Source organism: Schistocerca gregaria, chromosome 2 (assembly GCF_023897955.1).
Source record: "Schistocerca gregaria isolate iqSchGreg1 chromosome 2, iqSchGreg1.2, whole genome shotgun sequence".
NCBI lineage: Eukaryota > Metazoa > Arthropoda > Insecta > Orthoptera > Acrididae > Schistocerca > Schistocerca gregaria.
Window position 1 is genome coordinate 207,357,223 of NC_064921.1, and position 24,029 is coordinate 207,381,251.

The 24,029-nt window shown below is 42.6% G+C and overlaps 1 protein-coding gene across 3 annotated transcripts in view; it reads left to right on the plus strand.

The window, feature by feature from the left end:
• Positions 1-1,162: 1,162 nt before the first annotated feature.
• Positions 1,163-24,029, plus strand: part of LOC126336702 (caspase-1-like) — a 526,262-nt gene continuing 503,395 nt past the window's right edge. Inside the window, exon 1 of one of the 3 annotated variants that reach the window (XM_050000660.1) lies at positions 1,163-1,524. The gene's annotated coding sequence lies outside the window, so the exon portion shown is untranslated. The remainder of the gene's footprint in view (positions 1,525-24,029) is intronic. The other 2 variants (XM_050000662.1, XM_050000663.1) reach the window with 2 other exon arrangements.

The following is a 24,029-nucleotide window of genomic DNA, read 5'->3' on the forward strand; positions in this document are numbered from 1 at the left end:
TTTTTTCCCCTGCTCTTCAAATTGCTACCCTTACTCGCGTTTCGTCCACTATCTATCACCTGATGGACCGCGTTAATGTGTAGTCTTACCCAGACGCACGGATAACATCACAGCCCTGCATCCTGTGATCCACTTACTAGATAACTAACATGTTGATGGAGGTGACAGTAGAACTTTTGGTTTGGTCACCTCGTCGGCGCGGGAGCCCCATCTCTATAGTGCCATTCTCTGACAGACACTTGCTGTTCAGCTCACAGCGAGGATGTCTGCTGCAGCTTTGACTATCTAAAAAGCAGTTTCTGAAACTTCAAGGATCGTAACGTGCAACTCGCCACGAAGTAGCACTGCAGTTTGGAATTTCACACAAGCTGTGCTAACGGAACTGGGACACGCTGTGTATATTGAACGGGGCCTCAGACCGTTGTTTTTGTCGATTCCAAACATAGGCTACAAGTTGTAGGCAAAGGTCAGATTGACCTGTAGATTGTTGTATTATTGACACGTCGCGTCGTGCACAGTTTGTGGGGAGAGTACAGTGCTTTGCGGCTGACACCGCGGGATGTTTCCGCGCATTACGCCCGCCGCCCGGGGCAGTAAATTAACATTTGCACTATGTAGGTAAGACCCTAGACGTCAGCGGCAACAGGCCGGGAATTTAACGCCCAACGGGGCACTTAAGCGGCGCCGCCCCCGGGCTAACCAAATCGGCGGGCCCCATTAGCGGCGGCGCCACTCGACTGCAGCGGCGGGACGGGACCTCAGCGGGCGTGCATTGTGCGACGGCTTTGTCATTACGGGGTGCGTACAGTACACGCAGAAGCGGGCGGCAGCTCGGCGCCCTGGCCAGCCCGCGCGCACACGTCACGCCGCAGGCAGCGGGTGGTAACAGCGCCGCAGGGCCGCCATTGGCTGCGCGCGCTCCCTTTGTTGTGTAGTGCCGCCAGCGTGACGTCAACCCCGCGCGCAGCCGAGCACTGCACCCCCATCGCCACGAGTCCCACGGGACTGACGGTGTGTTGGAGGGAGACGGGAGGGGAAGGGTGGGGGGAGAGAGCAGCGCACGCCGCGCATAGAATCGCGGGAGAGCGGCGAGGGGGAGAGCGGGAGAGACGTGGGGGGAGGAGGGAGAGACGCCGAGCGCCGCCGCGAGGGGTGGCCGGCTGCAGCCACGCCGCAGGCGTCGCCGTCGCCGTCGCCGTAGCCACGCGGTGCGCTTCCTGCCAGAGACGCTTCGCCTCGCCCGGCGTCGCTGCGCTTTGTTTTGGTTCCGTCTGCTCGCGGCCGCCGCGCTACCGTGCACGCGCTGCCGAGGCCACCGACAGCCGGGTTATTAACGGCGCACGGGACCCGCGCTGCTAGCTGCTGCGTCTTCCACTTCTTTCTCCGCCACTGCGTTCTGCCTTCTCGTTCCGTCTCTTCGCGTGCCGCCTGCGGTAGCGCCAGCCGCAGTCGTCGTCGTCTTTTTCGGAAGAGGGTCCGTCTGTCCCTAGTGCCAGTACGACCGCTACCGCTTGGGATGTAAAGGTACCCTTTTTTTCTGCCTGCACGCTTTTTTTTTCTTCTTCATCATCTCTCTCTCTCTCTCTCTCTCTACTCGCTGCTGATGCTGTTGTTCTTGCTGCGCTTAAGATATTCATATCGCCTCTTCGGAGATGTGTGACAGTCAGCTGAACTGAGCGTGTTTTTTTTTTTTTTTCTACTTTTCTTTTTATTGTCTTTTTGCTCCTCGGGCCTTTGCTCCAGCACAAAACACTATGTTCCTTAATCAGTGACCACACCTAATTTATTCTGCTTTTATGAGCCCCGAGATTGTTAACAGAGCGTTAGTAAAAACTGGAGCTTGGATAATACAGAATTAATTTCCGCTGACAGTGTTTATACTAGGTAGTAATGACCCTGGATCTGTCCACAGTATTCTGTACTTTACTTTCACAAATAGCGATAATTGCGATCATTATCCAAATCATTAATTACACTGCAACATACGAAAAACAGTGCCCAGTTACCCTGCTTTTTACGGTACATGAACAGAACTCATTCTCAGTTACTGGAATAATACATTGTAACCATCCTAACAAGTAGATATTTAACCATTAATTCTGTAGCTACCGAGCTTGTTTCTATTATTTTGATCTCGGATTTCAGCAATTTGGCAAAGCGCTGAGGGTCGTATCTTCTGAATTAGACGTAGTATCTGCTATCATGGCTACGTTTCTTGTTGTCATTTTTTCACAGACAGCGGCTGACGGCTAAATACCGGTCTATATGTAGCATATGTGCTGCGCTAGCCACTCGCCACGTTTTCTCGCTATCGTGTAATTATAGTAAAGAACACGCGACTCGATGTACTTCCGAAGCGTGACGTTCCCGCCAACAGTTGCACCTGTTGCAATTGCTCCAGGTAGCAACTGACAGCCGTAGGTGGTACTTGTTGCGCTAATATCTTTCTGAACAGACGGCTACAGAAATTTTTCGAAGCTGTATTTCCCTGTGTGTAATACCCACTTGTTCATCGCTCGACAGGTCTTGACATTGTGATATTTGTACTACTTCTATTTCGGTTTCGTTTTCCTAAGTAATGTTCTGCGTTCGAGATTAATGTGTAGCGCCTAACTCTGCTGGTCAGTAATTTAAGAGAGCTCGTGTGCAGCACCGGTATCAAATGGACCAGAGTTTTTCCTCAACGAATTTGATTGCAGTAAGGAATCGATAGTTGCGTCATTCATTTACCTGCGGAGAATACGTTGTCATCGTACCTCCCCACACGGGGTTGTTATGTTTCTATATTTTCAATATGCAGTTTCTATGTCGTATTAAGTCTGCTTCCATTTATTGTTTGTATTGTCTCGTGTTATAAATGAGTGCGTTTTGAGTGCCAAGTGTGCAAATCTCCTTTTTTTATTCTCTGAGTTACTCGCAGCTTGAGATTGTTATGATCTGAAATTATGCGTTCAGTGACCTATCTGTAAGTTTTTTCTTATTTTGGGCGGTACCAACGACGCATAATTTTAACCGTCCCGATACTCCGAGCACAGTCGATACTGATGCAGTATCGAAACTATGAGCGTTTGTTTCGGCACGTGTCACATCCAGTCATATTATTTCATCGTTTTACGCTTTATTCTAATCCAACGCTATATGTTTTTCACTATTGCTTATATTATTACTATAATTATCATTATGACCAATCACCACTACTGATTATTTCAGCAACTTCATACTAAACAAATATTAATTTTTACTGTTGATTCAATGAACACTAGTTTATTACCAATACCCAGTGACAAGAAACCTTAATTACTGCTGGCAATAATGATCGTCCAGTTTCGCGTTGGCCATCGATTCCAGACTGTTCCAAGGCCATTAATTGAGTCTGAGGCCCACAAAGATGTGCTTCTTAAGCGATCTACTCCCTTTTATAGTGCACCATAGTACCAATAATTTTACGGATTCTTCGGTCTTGGCTATATTTTCCTTACGTCTGCTCCAGTGATTGTTATGTGGTAGCTGTAATACTGTGGTCGGGTCTCGTTTTGTCAAATAACATACCTAGTAATAAGTAATATTTTTCCTTGGGTCGAGGGAGGCTGCCTTGCGGCTCAGAACCCAGAATTCAAATCTGTATTTGGCCATTCAAATTCTGGCTTCCCGTCCTTTCGCAATACGTGCATGGTTCCTTCGAACAAAATACGTTCTATTCCCTTCCCTATCCATACCCAATGCAGGATTATACTCTGTCTCTAATGAGCCTGATGTCGACGGGATGTTAGCACTAGCCCAACTTGGCGAAATTCCCACAGCATGTGACATCGTGGGAACAATTCGCCACAACTATATCTGCAAATGTCCGCTAGATGTGGATGAAGTCGAATGCGGACCTGCAGACAAGCGCAGAGATTTCTATACCCTCTGTCCTCTCGACGAACACTCTCCCTCACGTCTCGCCTCGACCTTAACCTTAGACGACTGACGTGTGGTCTGTGCGACTGCGTGCATGTTTCATCATTACACTACTTTCCCGCCACCCTTTCAGTAGCTTCTGACCAGTGCAAGCTGAATTACAGGTAATCGTGAGTCAACCAGCTCTTCCGTTAGACAGGTGAGTTAGAACTAAGTACCTCAGAATTACGCTAATTTTTGACTACAAAGAGGGTTATCGTACAAGTAAAAAATTGAGGTAGCAGGACCGTCTGGTACTAAAAGGTTAACAAAGGTCGTTCAGCAACATATACCGTCAAAGAAACAGGTTCGTGTTACTGACTAAAATTTTGAAGCATCAGCGTAGCGCTGATTGGACGAAAAGGACGATTCAGACTTTAGGAGACACCAGAAAATTCTGAAAACGAAGAAATTCATTACAACAGTCATTCAGAAATGAAAGTTCCAGAAGTTTCATCATCTGATGAAAAGGTAGACCTGGATCCTGTACAAAGAACCCGAAAGAGTTTTTAAGTCAAGAACACAAGTGGTCGAAAACTGCACCGAACACAGCAGTTAGAACTCCTTCACATAATATTTACATAACATTATCCTGTTCAAAGTTGCCCAAAAACGAAAAGCATGAACCCCTTTTTATTTGGTGTCAGCTAATGGATAATGAAACGATGGATGAAATTTTGAAAAGGACTAATAAAAAACTAGCTGCCTACAGAAAAATATTCACAAACGAAAACCGGCCTCAACTCACTGAATTAGTCTCAATAGAACGAGAGGTTTTTTTGGTATATTGTTCAAATCAAATCATGAAAATGCTGACTATATTTTCGCAACAGACAGCTGTGGCTGTGGAGTTTTCCGTTGCATTATGAGCAAAAATAGATTTCCTGTACTACTGTACCGTTTGCGGTCCGACAATGCAGCAAGCAGGAGTGAAAGATTGTGAGTGATAATTTTGTGGTGTACAGTATAGGAGAAAGTGTTACTGCAGATGAAACGTTGGTGCCTTTCCGCGGCCGTTCTTATTTTGTTCTCTAGATGCCACAAAAACCTGCCAAATACGTCATCAAAATTATGAGTATCTGCGACAGTGAAACTAATTACTTCTACAAAGGGTACGTTTATTGTGGAGAAGGTTCCGATGGCCAAAATTTATCTTCTGAAGAAAAGAAATTTTTGGTACTAACTCAGCCTGTTGTCCGCTTGTGTAAAGCAATTTACGGCAGTTATCGCAATGTTACTGCCGACAATTGGTTTACACAGAATTCAGTTGGGCGATTATACGATAAAAGAAAGTGCTTACGTTTGTTGGAATCGTGAAAAAACATAAAAAAGCTCTACCTACGGAATTTATTACGAACAAAAACCGTGACATAGGATTTGAGTTATTTGGTTACACGCGTACAAAGATGTTATGTCCCTACTTACCTAAAAAATCTGTGGCGCTAGTTTCATCAGTGCTTCATTCAGACGAAATAGATAGGCGTACAAAGAAGCCTGAAATTATTGTCCATTATAATTCTACGAAAAATGGGGGGGGGGGGGGGGGTAAATGAGCTAGACAAGAAATGCGCTATTTACTCGACAAGTCGAAGGACAGGACGATTACCAACAACAATTTTCTGTAGAATTTTAGGTCTGAGTGGGGTAAATGCATATGTGCTGCACAACATTCAATTTACCAAGCCATCAGAGAGAGGATCTTTTCTGAAAATGTTAGCATGTACTTAAACTTACACCTCGATGTAAATAAGAGGTTACGACGGGAACTAAGAACGACAATCACTCAAGCTCTTGGACCCGACACACTTGAAGAACCAGCACCAGCCCTCGAAGAAGGAGGCAAAAACGACATGTTACGCCCACGCAGCACAACTGAGGAGAAAAACGGTTTATACCTGTAACACGTGCAAAAAGCCTAATTGTCTACAATGTGTTACATTTCCTTGCTAAAACTGCGGCTGATTTTGTGCTATTGCAATCTTTTATTGTATGATCCAAATATCTAATTTATATGTTACATTACTCAGAATATCTTATGATTTATTGTTTCAAAGAGTGATTTCTAGTATAAACAAATTTTACTCTTTATTTTATTTATATTGTGTCATTTCTGCTCAGCTCATGTTGGTAATACATTTTATCGAACATTACAAGACAAGTTTATAAAATATAAATAAATTAAAATATAAATAAATTAATATTCCTTTCAGTTGTTATGCATTTGTTTGAAGTAGTTATATACACAAAATGCTTGTACGACGCTTGCAATACAGCGGGTCTCGGAGACCACACTTCAGCAGTAGTCCGACAAGATCGGTACGTCGTCAGTTACAGGTCAAGGCTCTTGTCTGAACAACATGGGAGAAACATCCCTTCCCGCCAGAGCAAAATTCTTTCTTTCCACTCCGCCGTTCAGCCACTTTCTCAAAGCGGTTCTCAGCAGCAGGAATCCGACTCTGGAATAAGCTCCCGCGTTGTACTAGACAACTGAATAAAATCTCCATGTCCGGAAGACAGCTACGGACATACCTGCTTAAGCAAAATAAGCATTACCATTGTCCCTGTATGTACTCGTTATCCTTGTTCATCCTTTTTTCGAACCAGATCATCCCCATTTTACAGTATTCTAAGCTGGTGCAGTCACCTTAAATTTCCTTTTCCGAGAACTCGCTATACCAGAAAACATCTGTCTTGTACACCTACAAATCCCTTATACATATTCCACTATCATTATTGCCATTGTTATTATTATTATTATTATATTATTATTACCACTATTAGTAGCAGAAGCTGCAATACTGCAGCTACTAACTTTACTACATCATAGTCAGTATTAATACTCACGCTACCACCTCCGACACACAAATCATTTTAATCCATTTGTCTTATTAAATTAGTTATTTTTGAAGAAAGTATCATATAAAAAAAGCACTCATTGTGCGAAAACCTGATCCGATGTAAGAGACGTCCAGATGGGCCTAATCAGATCAGATTAAATAAATAAATAAAATACACGAGTCACATTCGTATACGCCTGCCTCAGAATGTCGCATCTGTGGGTTCTCTTCAATATGATTTATGTTTCATTTTACTAACTCCTTTTGAAAACTAGTGTGCCACCGACGTTAATTTCGTAGTCTAAAATCTCTGACTATCAGGTCGAATTTAAAACAATCGGGAGGTGTAGACTACGGTATAGAACACTCCACAAGAATGTTGTCTCCATACACCCGCTAATCCGATATTCTTCTATCTCCATTTATGAACAGCTGGAGGTCCTATGTCTAAACATAGACCTCCACATAGACTAAGTATCATTCAGTAAAGTTAAGTAAACATAGTTCGACGGCTTCATGAGCTTTTTTTGTCTATAATTTATGTCGATCCATTGAAACCATCGGAGAAATCCCTAAACTTTTCATAACTTAAAAAATCCGCATTGTAATTCCACAAGAGGGGGGGGGGGCGGGGTGTAGATGATAAAATTAAACGTAAATGTATATGAGAAAAAGTACCGCCACCTTGTATGTTGAGAATGTCTTTATCTTATCACATGACTAGATTCGGCGGCACATTACCGCCATCCTTACGTCCCACCACTGCTACAAGAGTATTTGATTTCCTTAGCGCATTTGCTGTGGGATCTTTGTTACTATGACACGTGGGCTTTCTTTCGTCAGGAGTCTATACTCTCCAATGGAGACAATACTGTCGACTACAGGCTCCTCATGAAAGCTGGCCCACAAGAATCTTACAAGAAATGTTCCAAGCGAATCAAATACTCTTTTGGCAGTGGTGGGCCTGAGGATAGGGTGACCCTGATTATAGCAGTAACGTGCCGCCGAAACTAGTCGTGTGATAGAACAAAGATATTTTGGAGATACATCTGTGGTGGTGCTTTTTCTCATATACGAGGGTCAGTCAAAAAGTAATGCCTCCTATTTTTTTTTCTACGTTTAATTGTCAGGAAATTTAAATGCAATGACATAGGTTGAAAACCACAACATTGAGGATCATTTTGTCATTTTTCAATGTAATCTCCGCCCATCTCTACAGTTTTGGTCCATCTTTGAACAAGGGCATGTATCCCAGCACGGTAAAAATCACAGCTCTGCTTCCTAAGCCATTGACGCACGGATGTTTTGACGGCCTCCTCATCTTCAAAATGAATCCCACGATGAGCTTCTTTTAGTGGCCCGAACAGATGGAAGTCTGATGGTGCCAGGTCAGGGCTGTATGGGGGATGAGGCAAAACTTCCCATCCAATTTTGACAATCTCGTCAGAGGTGTGACGACTGGTGTGTGGTCTTGCATTGTCATGCAAAAAAAGAACATCTGCCATTGATTTTGTTGGGCGAACTCGCTGAAGACGTGCTTTAAGTTTTTTGAGGGTTGTGACGTATTGAACAGAATTTATTGTGCATCCCTGCCCCAAAAAATCAACCAGAATCACACCCTCTGTATCCCAGAAAACTGTTGCCATAACTTTCCCTGCCGATCGCACAGTTTTGAATTTTTTCTTCCTCGGCGAGCCTGTGTGACGCCACTCCATTGACTGCCTCTTTGATTCGGGTTCAAAAAAATGCACCCATGTTTCGTCCTCGGTCACAATTTTTTTCAGAAACTCATCTCCCTCCAAACGGAAGCGCTCCAAGTGTTGGGAGGCTATTGTTTTCCTTGCCTCTTTATTCTGATCGGTTAACATTCTTGGAACCCACCGTGCACAAACTTTTGAGTACCCCAATTGTTTAATAATCGTGATCACACTGCCTTTACTAAGAGAAATAATGCGACACACTTCATCTGCAGTCACCCGACGGTCACCACGAATGATGTCATCAACTTGCTGAATGTTGTGTGGAGTCACTGCACTCACCGGCCTGCCGCTCAGCTTTTCGTCAGTCAACGGTGTTTGCCCTTCAGCTTCCTTACAACGACGAACCCATCGTCTAACAGTGCTGACATCCACTGTCACAACACCATACACCTTCTTCAGTCTTTCATGAATGCGTATGGGCGTTTCACCTTCTGCATTCAAGAATTCAATCACACAACGCTGTCTCAAACGAACATCGATGTCGGCCATCTTACAAACTTCTGCTGTGCTGCCACTTGTTGACACAGAAAGTTACTACTGCAGTGGATTGCAGAAGAAGGTTTGAGGAATGGCGCCAAATTCAAATTTTTCACTTAACTTAATTTTTTTAAGTAGAAAAAAAATGGGAGGCATTACTTTTTGACCGACCCTCGTATATCATCAGCTGAAGTCCCTAGTGCAGGCAATAAGATGGACATCCATAAATGTAAATACATTTTAGGCTGTGCGCAAGACGAGCAACTGAGTCTTTTCAACAACTGCATATTACGCAACTATTGTTCAGGAGGGTAATTTTAAAATTTGAAATCAAATTTCATGGATACTAAGAGATAAAACTAATAAATACTAAATTCGTTTGGGAGAACATGTTCTACACATTAAATATAGTATAAATTGATGTCTTGACTATTTATACTGTACTTTTATTGGCATAATATTCAAACACTTTTATTGGCATACTATTCAAAGTAATTTAATGCGTTATAAGGGAAAAATGTGCCACCTTATATAGCGGAACAGAAGTTATTGCAAGTAAAACTAATTTCTTTTTAAACATAAGATGTCAAAATTTTGTAACAAACAATAAAGATAATTCTCGTTAAATAATTTCTCTTTGCTTTTCTAACTTTATATGATGAAATGGTAATAAGAATAAAATTTAATGTCGCTTAATTCCTACATGCATTCGTTAGCCTAGTGTAAAAGGTCTGTGTGTGAGACTCTGGCTTCTTGTCTGCAACACTCCTTCAAAATGTGGAGTCCCTGATACTTTTGTTTCGGTACTGACAGAGGAACTGTATAGACAAATGATTGTTGATCTACATACATTCTGTAAAATTATTCTAAAACAATATTTAATTGTATTTTTATATTTTACCTGTGTAAGCATATACTACATAACAGACGCCGAAAAAAATTATAGTCCTCTTCTGCCGTTGATACTGATCTTTGAATTCATTGCACTTTCTAAGACCTTCCATGAAACTGCGTATTAATACTGCCATTTTGTTGTTGTTTTTGTTGTTATGATCTTCCGTCTGACGAACGGTTTCATGCAAATTCCTGTGAAAGTAACTTCGGCTCTCAGTAACTACTGGAACCTATTATTTGTACCAGCTTATTAGAGTCGAACCTTAGTCTCCCTCTACAATTCGCAACCGCTCCAGACTTCCCTCCATTTGCAAAGTGACGTTTCCTTGATGCCTCAAAATATGTATTATCAACCGATGCCTTTATTGAGTCAAATTGTACCATAAATTTCTTTTTCTCGAATTCGGTTCAGTACCTGCTCATACACCAATCAAATCTTAAGTCTTCTCCTGTACACCACATTTCAAAAGCTTCTATTGTCTTCTGTTTACCATTATACTTCATTTCCGAACCAGGTACATTCCAGATACCTTAAAAAAAGACTCCTTAATTTCTGAATTTATTTTAGGTGCTAACACCTGTTTCAAAACTGCTTTCTTGATATTACCAGTATAATTTTACACCATCTTTACTCCTGCCATTGTCAGTTATTTTGTTCGTCAAATAACGGTAGTCATCGACTGCTTTTAGTGTCTCATACTCTCATTTAATTCGACTACGTTTACTTTATTTTCGTATGATGCTACTACCACTTACCTGCGCACAGATCAACTATCTGGTACAAGGAGACCTACAAATTAACGTGGAATCCGAAACACGTGTCGATCCTAGTGATCCTTATCATCACTGGGTGGTGAATGCAAGGTTACAGGCAGAATGAAATATACCCTGGTCCGAGCGGTATTCGATCCTGTGATCTTTCGTTTTCCGGATGCGTACGATACCACTAGACTGCCAGGCCTGAATTTTCGTGTAATGTACTACGTATCTACGACAATGCTAGACTTTATCATGAGCTTCTTATCTGCAGTACGGTATGTGACAGTGTACACACCTATGGGTTCACGCGTTATTGATGCAGAATAATTTCGATCTCCCTGTACAGCTACACTATTGATGACAAACAGCTGAAGTCAGAGTCTGCCGTAAAATATCTAGGCGCAACTATCCAGAGCGACCTTAAGGGGAATGACCACATAAAACAGACAGTTGGAAAAATAGACGCCAGATTCAGATTCATTGGAAGAATTTTAAAAAAAATGTAACTCATCCACGAAATAAATGGTTTATAAGGCGCTTGTTTGCTCGATTCTTGAGTATTGTTCATCTATCTGGGATCCCTATCAAGTAGGACTGATAGATGAAATAGAGAAGATCCAAGGAAGAGCGGCGTGTTTCGTCACGGGACCGTTTAGCTGGCGAGAGAGCGTTGCGGAGATGATAAACAAACTCCACTGGCAGACGTTACAAGAGAGGCGTTGTGCATCACGGAGAGATTTGCTATTGAAATTTCGGGACAGCACTTGTCAGCAGAAGTCGGATAACATATTACTCCCCCCACCCACATACCTCTCGCGTATTAATCACGAGGAGAATATTCGAGAAATTGAGCCAATACAGAGGCTTACCAACAATTATTCTTTCCACGCACTATTCGCGAGTAGAACAGGATTGGAGGGATGAGATAGTACTATGCATACCTTAATTTTGGTAACAAGGTTCTAAAATGACTGTCACTGTCTCAAATACCGATACAATAAAATTATGGGTGACATTGTTTCTAAACTCTTCGCAGTGGATATAGGGAAGAGATGACTTTCATGAAGAAAAAATTTACTTTCTATGGAATATAAAAGTAAAGTTTTTCTGAAGGTACAAGAAATTAGTGTCTCAGTTCAAACGTCGCGGAAAGATATAATCGAAAGAACAAAGGAAAATAGCGCACAATTTAAAATTCTAATCTTAAATTGTCAGAAGATACAATGTGTCTCATGCATTCTAAATCTTAAGTCCGCAACAGAAAAGAAATCTAGGGCTCTAGATCGATTCTACAGCACTCTCGACATCTGAGCCTAGCCAAGCTATAACGAACAATCAGCCAAAAAGAATAATACAATGCAAGAGAATGTCGTTGTCTAGCTGAATAAAAGAGCCACCAAATGCTCAGAATCGTTAGTGAGAAGTGACTTTTTTTGAAACACATTTCGAGAACGAAAATGCGTACCGGTGAGAATAACAATTCAGATAATATATTTAGAGTCTTTCAAAGAACAGAAAGTACTGACACCAACCAGCCAACCAACCAAAAAAATTTTAATCTCTTCTCAGAATTTCCATGAATGAACAGAACGATTCCCTTGACTTAACTATTTTGGCGATGTGAGAGTAACTGATCCTTTCAGTTGCCTTTTCCTTAAATGTAAGGAATTAGTAAAGAGCAGAAGAACAACAAATCAAGATCTGTTTTCATAGCAACAAAAATCAGTGACAAAAATTAATTATCTTAATAATAGCGTATTTTATTGATTTTTAATGTTTATTGCAAAGCACAGTGTCTTAATTAGGACTTTAACTTATTGCTGATAGAACTTTATTGTATGTGAACTCGATGAAAATTGGTATCTGTGGGAGGCTAAAGCGAATCTGCGAGGGGAAATGAGTAAAATGTCGTTACCTGTAAAATACCCGTGAACTGTCGTTCACCGGTATTTTACGGATGATGTTGTTTTTCTTACTTCCCTCCGGAGTTTTTGCTTGTTAAATCACGGTGTAGTTGCTTCGTCACGTTTCATTTACATGTTATTTCCAAAAGCACTGCACTGTCCACAGACTTGGCTTTCGCAACTGTTTCATTTTAGATACGTAGAAACATAATTTTAAATAATTTACAGATGTTTACACTTAACAGTTACAGTATGTATAGGCTTCTGCAAGGGGGCGCTTCCCCCCGCCCCCCACCCACCTCTCCCCTACATGCAATCTTATTACAGAGTTTTTATATATTACAGGGTTCTTACGCGCTGCGGATAATCATGAATTCTCTTGGCTATAATAAATTTTTGGGTCACCTCCAAAATTTAGTTCATGTGGCATGGCGCGTCTCGAAACTGACCAGTTCATTTATAATCCAAAATGGAGTCTGTGCAACAAAAATCACGACAGTTTGAAAAGCGTAACCTGGAAAAAACAGTTTGTGAAAGAAGTCCTCGTATAATCAAAGCCTAATGCCAAAAACTAATGTGTCTTTTTACAATACCCAACCATTCAAGTCGTTAGCAGCTGTCTATTACATTAACCGTAATGTTTCATGTATGCGTAGCAGAATCGCACAAATTATTTTGATTGTGTGCGGATTCACGCCGCAGATGACAAATATTGCTGCAAGATAGGCGCCCCCGTTGCTTCAAGACTGATGTTATTGTCATGGGCGGAGATGTGTTGGCATGAGGTTCGTTCCTTAACCTTCATTATGTTTACGCATAGTTTTCCTCATGTAACAGAGTTCTGTGATACAACTCGCACCTGGATCGAGTTTACTTTAGTCTTATAACAAGGAAGAAAGGTTAGAACTTAACATATCACCCATATCGACGTCATTAGAGATAACACACTACATCACTTGGACAAGGAAGTATCGGCGATCTGTTGCAAAAAAGCTTATTGATGTTTGCCTAAAGTTATTTTGGGAAACTACGGAATTCTTAAATTGGGATAGCTGATCGAAGACATGAATTGCTCATCTCATAGTCTTATCTACTCGTGACTTCGCTCAGTAATCATGTAATAAAAATATATAATCACGAACACTACGATAGCCTAGGTGATGAGTTGTAAATAATGTACTTGGGCAAGGTATACTAAATTAATAACAATAATAATATTATTATTACAAATAACAGTGGCACACAGTTTAGCAACGAATATGTGAAATTTAGGATATTTCAGTCTTATTAACATTAAGCAATTTCCTCGTCTCATGCTTACATTCTTCTCGAATGTGAGTAGTTAAATCTAACAGAAAAGTATAACAACAGTACAGAAGGAATCAATATGGAGAAGAAGTTGACTGGCGAGTGCAAGAACGAGAAATGTTAACAGATTAGACGAAAAGAATCAAACAACAATAGAAAGAGATGAGAAAACACAGACAGAGAAATTACGCCGATGATAAAAAATAAAGCTTTAACCTGCTGCTGAATGCTGAGTAACTCTGGATAAGTCGCAGGTTACAGGGCACTTTGTTACAGAGTCGTATGGCTGAAACGGAGGCTGAGAAAGATTTAACGTTGTTCAAAGGTTCAGCCAAGATGCTGGACGTATCCGATCTGGTACTGCAGTTTTGGAATTACGATAGATATATCATATGTGAAGGGAGGCGTTAAGGATACCAATGCCTGACCAAATGAAGAGGTAGACAGAGCGCCTGAAAATTACGCCAGCTCTCCTGTCGCAGCCAACTTAGGTGAGCAAAGGAAGGACTGATACGATAAAACAGTCACAAGCTGCACATATCTTACGCAACTGTTTACAATAAATAAGAATGTTTCTTCATGAATAACGGTCGGAACAGCTCCTTATACGCCTCTTTGGAAGCTGTAACGAATCCGTGGGAGTTTGCGTATAAAGGTTTTCTGGCTTTTTCTAATTTCTTCGTTCAGAACTGCTCTTGAAATTATATACATAGGTTTTGAATTATAACGGGTAACTTCCTTTTAGCCTCAACGGAGAAATAACACAACCAACCGCTTTTCATTCCGATGAAGACATCCTTAGAGTTGTGAAACGTAGGTAAATGTATTAAACAATTATTTGCAACTGCTTAGTTGTGCTACTTTCCCATTGAGATATATACGGTTGCTGATAGACAGCCATGTTCAAAACTGTTTTTCTATGTTCTGTTAGTTCAGATATTTTACCAGTTCAGTGAATTCACTTAAATCAAAATAAACCCGCGATTCCGTTTCGCCCTCTCGCCTTCACGTTCCGTGTTCACGACTCATCCAGTTTGATACAACTACCACACGCTGTACGAGTATTCTGTTCTAAGGCGCAAAGGCATCGCACACGATGAATTTTCCCGACAGCACCAGTGAAACGAAGATGCTTTCCACAACTGAACTTCGTCGTCAATCCAGCTCATATGCCCATCTCTCGGTGCTGCAGGGGGATACCTGGCGTTCGGTTGGTGGCGAGTATTTCATTATTTATACGATACCCCCAATTCGGAAAACAATTTCCGCCAGTTCAACAATAATAAAAATTGTCATAATCGAAGAACAAGGAAACGCAGCGGAATACAACAAAAAACAATGACATACACTTAATTTACTAAAAATTAAATTTAAAACCGCAGGATATACTATAAAACATGAAAATACAACCAGTATCAAAAAGCTACCTCAAGCCCTATGTTTTAATATGTTTCTATCTTACTGAATTGCTACTTCCTGTCGGAAAAGTGATGAAAATATTAAAGTGATTTATTACGTACAATATGTTGTTGGTCATGAACCTCAAACCTGTTTTATAAATATGTGTAACAAGCTGTTGGTCATAAACCTGAAAATCGATAGTTTGTATGGAAATAAGTCTTCGGAACATTTAAATTAATATAAGAAACTTTCGCCGTTTCAGTAATCAACATTGTATTTTTGTTTAATAGTAATTATCAAAAAAGCTGCCTGTTTTTCACTAATAACAATGGTTTTCATCAACATATTTTTGTTAGTATTTAACGTCTCTAAATTTAATGACAATATTCAGTGTTCGAAAATTACATTTCGTTTCAATTTACTTCCTTTAAAAACAGAACCACATGTGAAACCAGATCATGGTGCAAAACACATCGTACTGCACTCTCTGTTCCGGTATTTTTATGACGTGAGTGAATTCATTTGTGATTTATCAATCGTTTGGTGACGGGCTACTACATTTCTATTTCTATGAAATTCATAACTTCCTATTCCTGTACAATTTGGGCAAGAAACCGTCTCTGCAACAGACTACAAATTAAGAAAAGAAAAAGGAAACAAATGGACATTTGTTCGTCAGCCAAAAGGCTGAAATAGCACATAACCTCCTTCGACAGGACACATGTAACGTATACCAAAGTGTATAAAATGCATGTTTGACCATCGGCCGGTTTTATTTTAAACTCAGATATCGACCTATTTCAGTCATGGACCATCTTCACGAATAAGGGTTAAAATGGTTTAAGCCACAACATTACATTTGTCATTACTTAAACTGTAGAGCATCTACTGAATATCAATATACGACACAGGGATTTTAAAAGCAAACAGAGCAGTACTGAAAAGTTCTGTTTACCTCTTCGTTTTCCCATTCATTGGTAACCTCAGTGCCTCCCTTCACATACGAAACATGTCTTAATTCCAGTACCACATCAGATGCGTCCAGCATATTGGCTGAACCTTTGCACGATGATAAATCTTTCTGTCTACGTTTCCATTTCAGCCATACGACTCTGGAACAAACTGCCCTATAACGTGCGACGTACCCAAAACCACTCAGTATTCAACAGGATGTTAAAGCTTTTATCAATGACATAATTTCTCTCTCTGTTTTTCTCATCTGTTAATATAGTCCTGATCTTCTCTTCAGTACTGCTCTGTGTACACTTATTAGTACGTTTGCTTCTAACAGTCTTGTGTCTTATATTGATATTCATGACATGCTTCACACATTATTTAAGCAATGACAACTGTAAAGTGTAGCTTAAACTATTTTGACCCTTGTCATTGAAGATGGTCCACGACTGATACCTGTCGATACTTGGGTTTTAAAAAGAGAGATTGATGGAGAAACATGGGCATTTATACATTACTTGACGGCTGTTAATGGTCACCTGCCAAAAATGAGTACCAAAGTGCTCATACCACGTTTGCCACTGGAACACAAAAAATTACTACCTTGTCCGTAAGCGTACACCGTGCTGCATAAGGTTCTGCGTTCTGCCAGTCAAGTAATTTTAATACACCCTCAGCCCCACCTATACAGGCTGGTCGGAAACAGTCTGAAAAGCTTGTAATGGTGTTGCAGGGGATGTGCTGGGATATGAAACTGTTAAGAAAAAAATTCGATACGTTTGGCCGTTCCGAGTTAATTAGCAAATTAGCGAAGTTAGTCCATCAGGATGTTGCAATTTAAGAGGCCCGTCAGATACAATTACTGTCAGTGGTTCTCACAGCGTAGATGGTGCCGCTTAAGGGACTGCTAAGCCTTTGGCTCGGTTTCGATCCTTGTACCGCTCTCTTGTTCGATTTTAGGAAACCAAACGAAGAAGACGTATGCGATACCGTCTCTGGCGGTCCGCTTGAATTTGCGCACGCAACGGTCTCAAAAAATGGTTCAATTGGCTCTGAGCACTATGGGACTTAACATCTGAGGTCATCAGTCCCCTAGAACTTAGAACTACTTAAACCTAACTAACCTGAGGGCATCACACACATCCATGCCCGAGGCAGGATTCGAACCTGCGACCGTAGCGGTCGCGCGGTTCCAGACTGAAGCGCCTAGAACCACTCGGCCACACCGACCGGCGCAACGGTCTCATTCGCAAACTTTTCAATGTTAATTAACACGGCAATGGTGTAACGTATCGAATTTTTTGTTAATAATTGTTTCCCAGCACAGCCTATTCTTCAACACCATTACTCACTTTTAAGACTGTGTCCGACCACTCTGTGTGTTATTAGGCATTGGCGCATAATGAGTGATGAAACGTCAAGTAACATCTAATACTCTTTCTCACCTCGTTTGAAAGCTTTCACAGTATAATGTGCGAAAGAATCAAAGAAATATGTTACTGCTATACAGCAGCATTTTTTAAACTCTGGTCCAAGGTTCCCATGGGTCCCACAAAGATCACTCAAAGGTTCGCCGAAATTTACTTGCTTTTTTCGCAACATTAGAGGTAACAACCAAAGAACCAACAAAAATTCACGCCTCTCCAAATTAAAAATAAAACGGCGAATTCTCTCTCACGTTTTTTTATATAAGGTGAATCACCCAAAACTCGCACTGCAAATATTGCGGAAATGGGAAGTGCTATATATGTGCGGTTTTCACAGAACGGATGGTTGTCAGGGGCTAATATCGTTAGCCAATAAACAGACTTAATAAAACTTAAAAAAATCATTTTTGTGGAAACATACACTTTTTTAAATAGGACAATGCCAATTGGTATTAACATACTGAAAGTAGGGTAACTTAGAATTTCATTGATGTTTTTTGCAGGATACTAGTGGTACTCGTTTAACAGAAATCGTATTCTGAAACGTTCATACATGACACTTGTGTGTGCCATTCAAGCTGCTTACTTGCCATGTACAATGTTGACAAGTTTGCTTACAGTGTACTTGTGTGTGCCTTGAGTACACTGCGACTTGCTAGTCAATTAGTGTTTGACAGACGAAGAGTAGGTTGTGAGTGGACGATGGGATTTACCAGTGTAGAAAATGGCTCACGGCGTACGGGGAGTGTTGGAAGAATACTATTCGTTCTTTTACGGTGAATGCGGCAAGATATCCCAATAGGCGTCAGAAATCTCGGCAATTATTTGTCAAGTGGTAGCCGAACACCTAGACAACGTAAGAGAAGGAAATAAGTGACGACAGAATAGAAGGAAATTAATGTTCTTGGTGCTGTTGCAGGTGGATCCCCGGGTCCCACGCAATCGCACGACGAAGTGGGATGAGCATTCTGCATTGACATACACTCCTGGAAATTGAAATAAGAACACCGTGAATTCATTGTCCCAGGAAGGGGAAACTTTATTGACACATTCCTGGGGTCAGATAGATCACATGATCACAGTGACAGAACCACAGGCACATAGACACAGGCAACAGAGCATGCACAATGTCGGCACTAGTACAGTGTATATCCACCTTTTGCAGCAATGCAGGCTGCTATTCTCCCATGGAGACGATCGTAGAGATGCTGGGTGTAGTACTGTGGAACGGCTTGCCATGCCATTTCCACCTGGCGCCTCAGTTGGACCAGCGTTCGTGCTGGATGTGCAGACCGCGTGAGACGACACTTCATCCAGTCCCAAACATGCTCAATGGGGGACAGATCCGGAGATCTTGGTGGGCAGGGTAGTTGACTTACACCTTCTAGAGCACGTTGGGTGGCACGGGGTACATGCGGACGTGCATTGTCCTGTTGGAACAGCAAGTTCCCTTGCCGGTCTAGGAATGGTAGAACGATGGGTTCGATGACGGTTTGGATGTACCGTGCACTATTCAGTGTCCCCTCGACGATCACCAGAGGTGTACGGCCAGTGTAGGAGATCGCTCCCCACACCATGGTGCCGGGTGTTGGCCCTGTGTGCCTCGCTCGTATGCAGTCCTGATTGTGGCGCTCACCTGCACGGTGCCAAACACGCATACGACCATTATTGGCACCAAGGCAGAAGCGACTCTCATTGCTGAAGACGACACGTCTCCATTCGTCCCTCCATTCACGCCTGTCGCGACACCACTGGAGGCGGGCTGCACGATGTTGGGGCGTGAGCGGAAGACGGCCTAACGGTGTGCGGGACCGTAGCCCAGCTTCATAGAGACGGGCGGTTGCGAATGGTCATCGCCAATACCCCAGGAGCAACAGTGTCCCTAATTTGCTGGGAAGTGGCGGTGCGGTCCCCTACGGCACTGCGTAGGATCCGTGCGTCGCTGCGGTCCGGTCCCAGGTCGACGGGCACGTGCACTTTCCGCCGACCACTGGCGACAACATCGATGTACTGTGGCGACCTCACGCCCCACGTGTTGAGCAATTCGGCGGTACGTCCACCCGGCCTCCCGCATGCCCACTATACGCCCTGGCTCAAAGTCCGTCAACTGCACATACGGTTCACGTCCACGCTGTCGCGGCATGCTACCAGTGTTAAAGACTGCGATGGAGCTCCGTATGCCACGGCAAACTGGCTGACACTGACGGCGGCGGTGCACAAATGCTGCGCAGCTAGCGCCATTCGACGGCCAATACCGCGGTTCCTGGTGTGTCCGCTGTGCCGTGCATGTGATCATTTCTTGTACAGCCCTCTCGCAGTGTCCGGAGAAAGTATGGTGGGTCTGACACACCGGTGTCAATGTGTTCTGTTTTCCATTTCCAGGAGTGTAGGTTCCATCCCGATCATATCTCTCTCCATCAAGAGCTGCACGGAAACGATTATGAAAATCGTGTTAACTTCTGTACATGGGCATTAAGACTGAGGTTGATTTTGGTGGAAGAGACCAAAGAGGTCATCGGTTTCATCGGATTCAGGAAGGCTGGGGTAGGAAGTCGGCTGTGCAGTTTCAAAGCAACCATCCCATCATTAGTGTGAAGCGATTTAGGGAAATCACGGAAAACCTAAATCAGGATGGCAGGACACAGTCGCCGCCGGCCAGAGTGGCCGAGCGGTTCTAGGCACTACAGTCTGGATCCGCGCGACCGCTACGGTCGCAGGTTCGAATCCTGCCTCGGGCATGGATGTGTGTGATGTTTTTAGGCTAGTTAGGTTTAAGTAGTTGTAAGTTCTAGGGGACTGATGAGCACAGCAGTTAAGTCCCATAGTGCTCAGAGCCATTTGAACCATTTTTTGAACAGTCGTCCTCCCGAATGCGAGTCCAGTGTGCTAGCCACTGCGTTATCTCTCTCGGTGGGGCATTAAGACAGGACACTCTACATGTATCATGTATCTTGTTTAGTGATGAAGCCAAATTTACCAATCATAGACAGGTAAACCGCCGAAACAACCAGTACTGGTCTGTTGACAATCCCCGTTGTCTTCATCAGGTGGAACGTCAGCGTCCCTGAAGTGTAAACGAGTGGAGGGGATAGTGAATCATCAGCTCATCGGCCCGTGTTTCGTAGACGGATAACTGAATGCGCAGAAGTATCGCAGCTTCCTAACAGACCATCATGAAAGGATGCCAGACGACGTTCCTCTGTAAGCTAGGACGAACCTGTGGTACCAGCGTGACGGCTGTCCAGCCCATAGTGCACGAAGTACCACAGCATGTGTCTACGAATTGTTTACAAATCGTTGAAAACAAAGCTGGAAAGCTGAAAGATGCTGTGTACAAGGACACAGAAACCACACTCGATGACATATAAACACGTATTTCTGCAGCCTGCTCGCACACCTCCCCTGAAATGATAGCACGTGCGCAGCAGTCGTTACATACCAATCTGGAAGCGTGTATTCCCACAGCCGGTGGTCATTTTGAACACAACCTGTAATGGTCATTTGTCTCGTAACTGGTTAGAATCCAAAAACTGGTATAGGCACTTGTGCTGTTCTTTAGTGTGTGATACTACAGGTACTGTACAAGTGTCGGTGTGGGGACCTTTCAAAATACGATATCTCGTAGACGACTCGCACTAAAATCCTGCATCTAATTTACGCCCCTTTTAGTTTGCTAATGTCAATAGGCATCGTTCCATTCAAAAATGTTTATGTTGACGCCAAAATATATACTTTATAAGCATTATTACAATCTGTTTATTGGCTAACAAACGAGTCCCTGACTACCAATTTATTTTGTGAAAACCGAACGTCAATAATACTTTCCATTTCCGCAATATTTGCGGTGTATGTTTTAGGTGATTCATCCTGTATATACACTGCCTGAGATAAAAACTGAAGTTTCCAGAAGACAACATGGTCCGATGAACACTGTCAATTCGTAAATGATAACACGTGATTAGAGTTGCAGTTCTCCGTGAAAGATGATGATGATGTTTGGTTTGTGGGGCTCCCAACTGCGCGGTTATCAGCGCCCGTACAAATTCCCAATTTTTAGGCACTTCATTTTTTTTTCGCAATCCAATCTAGCCACTGTCACAAATGATGATGATGAAACGATGGGGTCAACACAAACACTCACTCCCTGGACAGAGAAAATCCCCAACCCGGTCGGGAATCGAACCTGGGACGCCATTAGAGGCAGCAACGCTACCACTGAAACCACGAGCTGCAGATTCTGTGACAGAACGACCACGAGAGTGCACTAGTGTTCTTCGTGTTTATTGTCGTTACAAAGGTTGGTAGAACACGTAAGGAACGAGAATGCGTCAGATCTTGACTGACCAAAAAATGGTACAAATGGCTCTGAGCACTATGGGACTTAACATCTGAAGTCATCAGTCCCCTAGAACTTAGAACTACTTAAACCTAACTAACCTAAGGACATCACACATATCCATGCCCGAGGCAGGATTCGAACTTGCGACCATAGCGGTCGCGCGGTTCCAGACTAAAGCGCCTACGACCGTCTTGAGTGACCATTGTGAAACACACGGATCTGCCGCGTACTCGTCTGAGACACCGTTTTGAGCAACTAACAGACTTTGAGAGTGGGCTCTTTGTGGATCTCCATTTCGCCAGCTGGTCGAATCACGCAATATTCAGATTTGTGGAGCATTCGTATTTGCCAGTGGCCCAATGTTGAATTGGATGGATACGTGATGGTCGACATATTCATCATCAAACTTCCGGGCAACCACGTCTGATCACCACAAGGGAGATTCGCCTATTGTGCACGAGGCACATCGTAACCACATATGCGCCTGCCATCCGAGAGCAAGTAACAAACTCCCGTAACATTCATGTCATTTTTTAAATAATGTTCCAACATTTGACTGTTAATTGTTCATTTATTTCACACGATCATGCCATTCTCATGTGCATGTTCAAATGTAATAGCATGTCTGTGACAAGTCGTCATCGGAGAAACATATTTCTGGTCATATAGACCAGTTGTCGTGCAACAGCATATGAGTCCATATCGAAGATACATAATGTGGCTGACACTGTGCGCAGTGAAAAACCAGTAACACACAGTATGGTGTGTTTAACAGCCAGTATATTCCATCAGTTCTGTTAGCCGATGAACAGAAATGACCAATGCACGTCACATGAACACTCGTATGTTGGCTGATAAATAAGCCATACTGTACGTTAATGCTTTTTCATTGTGCACAGTGTCAGCCATATTATGTATCTTCGATATGGGCTAATATCCTGTAATATGACACCTGGTCTATAAGAGCAGTTATATGTTTTTTCGCCAATAGCATGTCACAGACAGGTCAGACACATTGTAACATTTCAACCCTCACTTGGGAACGGCTATAAAGCTAAATCATAAGTATCTAAAATAAACGAACAATTTAAATTAAAAGGACAGAATATTTTCCAAAAAATTCTACATGACTGTGGTCCCCCATGAAGGAAAGATCTTTATCCTGTGTCATCCTATATCACTGATCAGAGATCAGCAGCAGCAGCCATACTAGAGAATTACCGCCCCACGCGTAGGCTGCCGTTAAAATCACAACACAAACGGTTACCTTTGGATCGGTTCTGTCACTAGGCAGCACGGACTGCTGATAAATGGCATCGCATTGTATCCAGCGACGAATCACGGTTCTGCACACGCGGCATGATCACATCACGGCGATCTGAGCAGAGGTGCCATTCCTCCCATGTTTTGGAGAGGCACCCATCGGACCAGCTTGAGTCAACAGTCATCTCAGTGGTTTGATGCGGCCCGCCACGAATTCCTCTCCTGTGCCAGCCTCCTCATCTCAGAGTAGCACTTGCAATCTACGTCCTCAATTATTTGCTGGATGTATTCCAATCTCTGCCTTCCTCTCCAGTTTTTGCCCTCTACGGCTCCGTCTAGTAGCATGGAAGTCGTTTCCTGATTTCATAACATATATCCCATCATCCTGTCCCTTCTCCTTTTCAGTGTTTTCCACATGTTCCTTTTCTCTCCGATTCTGCGCAGAACTTCCGTATTCCTTACCTAATCAGTCCACCTAATTTTCAACATTCGTCTGTAGCACCACATCTCAAATACTTCGATTCTCTTCTGTTCCGGTTTTCCCACAGTCCATGTTTCACTACCATACAATGCTGTGCCCAAAACGTACATTCCCAGAAATTTCTTCATCAAATCAAGACCTATGTTTGATACTAATAGGCTTCTATTGGTCAGGAACACCCTTTTTTTCCAGTGCCAGTCTGCTTTTGATGCCCTCCTTGCTCTGTCCGTCATTGGTTATTTTGCTGCCTAGATAGCAGAATTCCTTAACTTCATCTGCTTCGTGA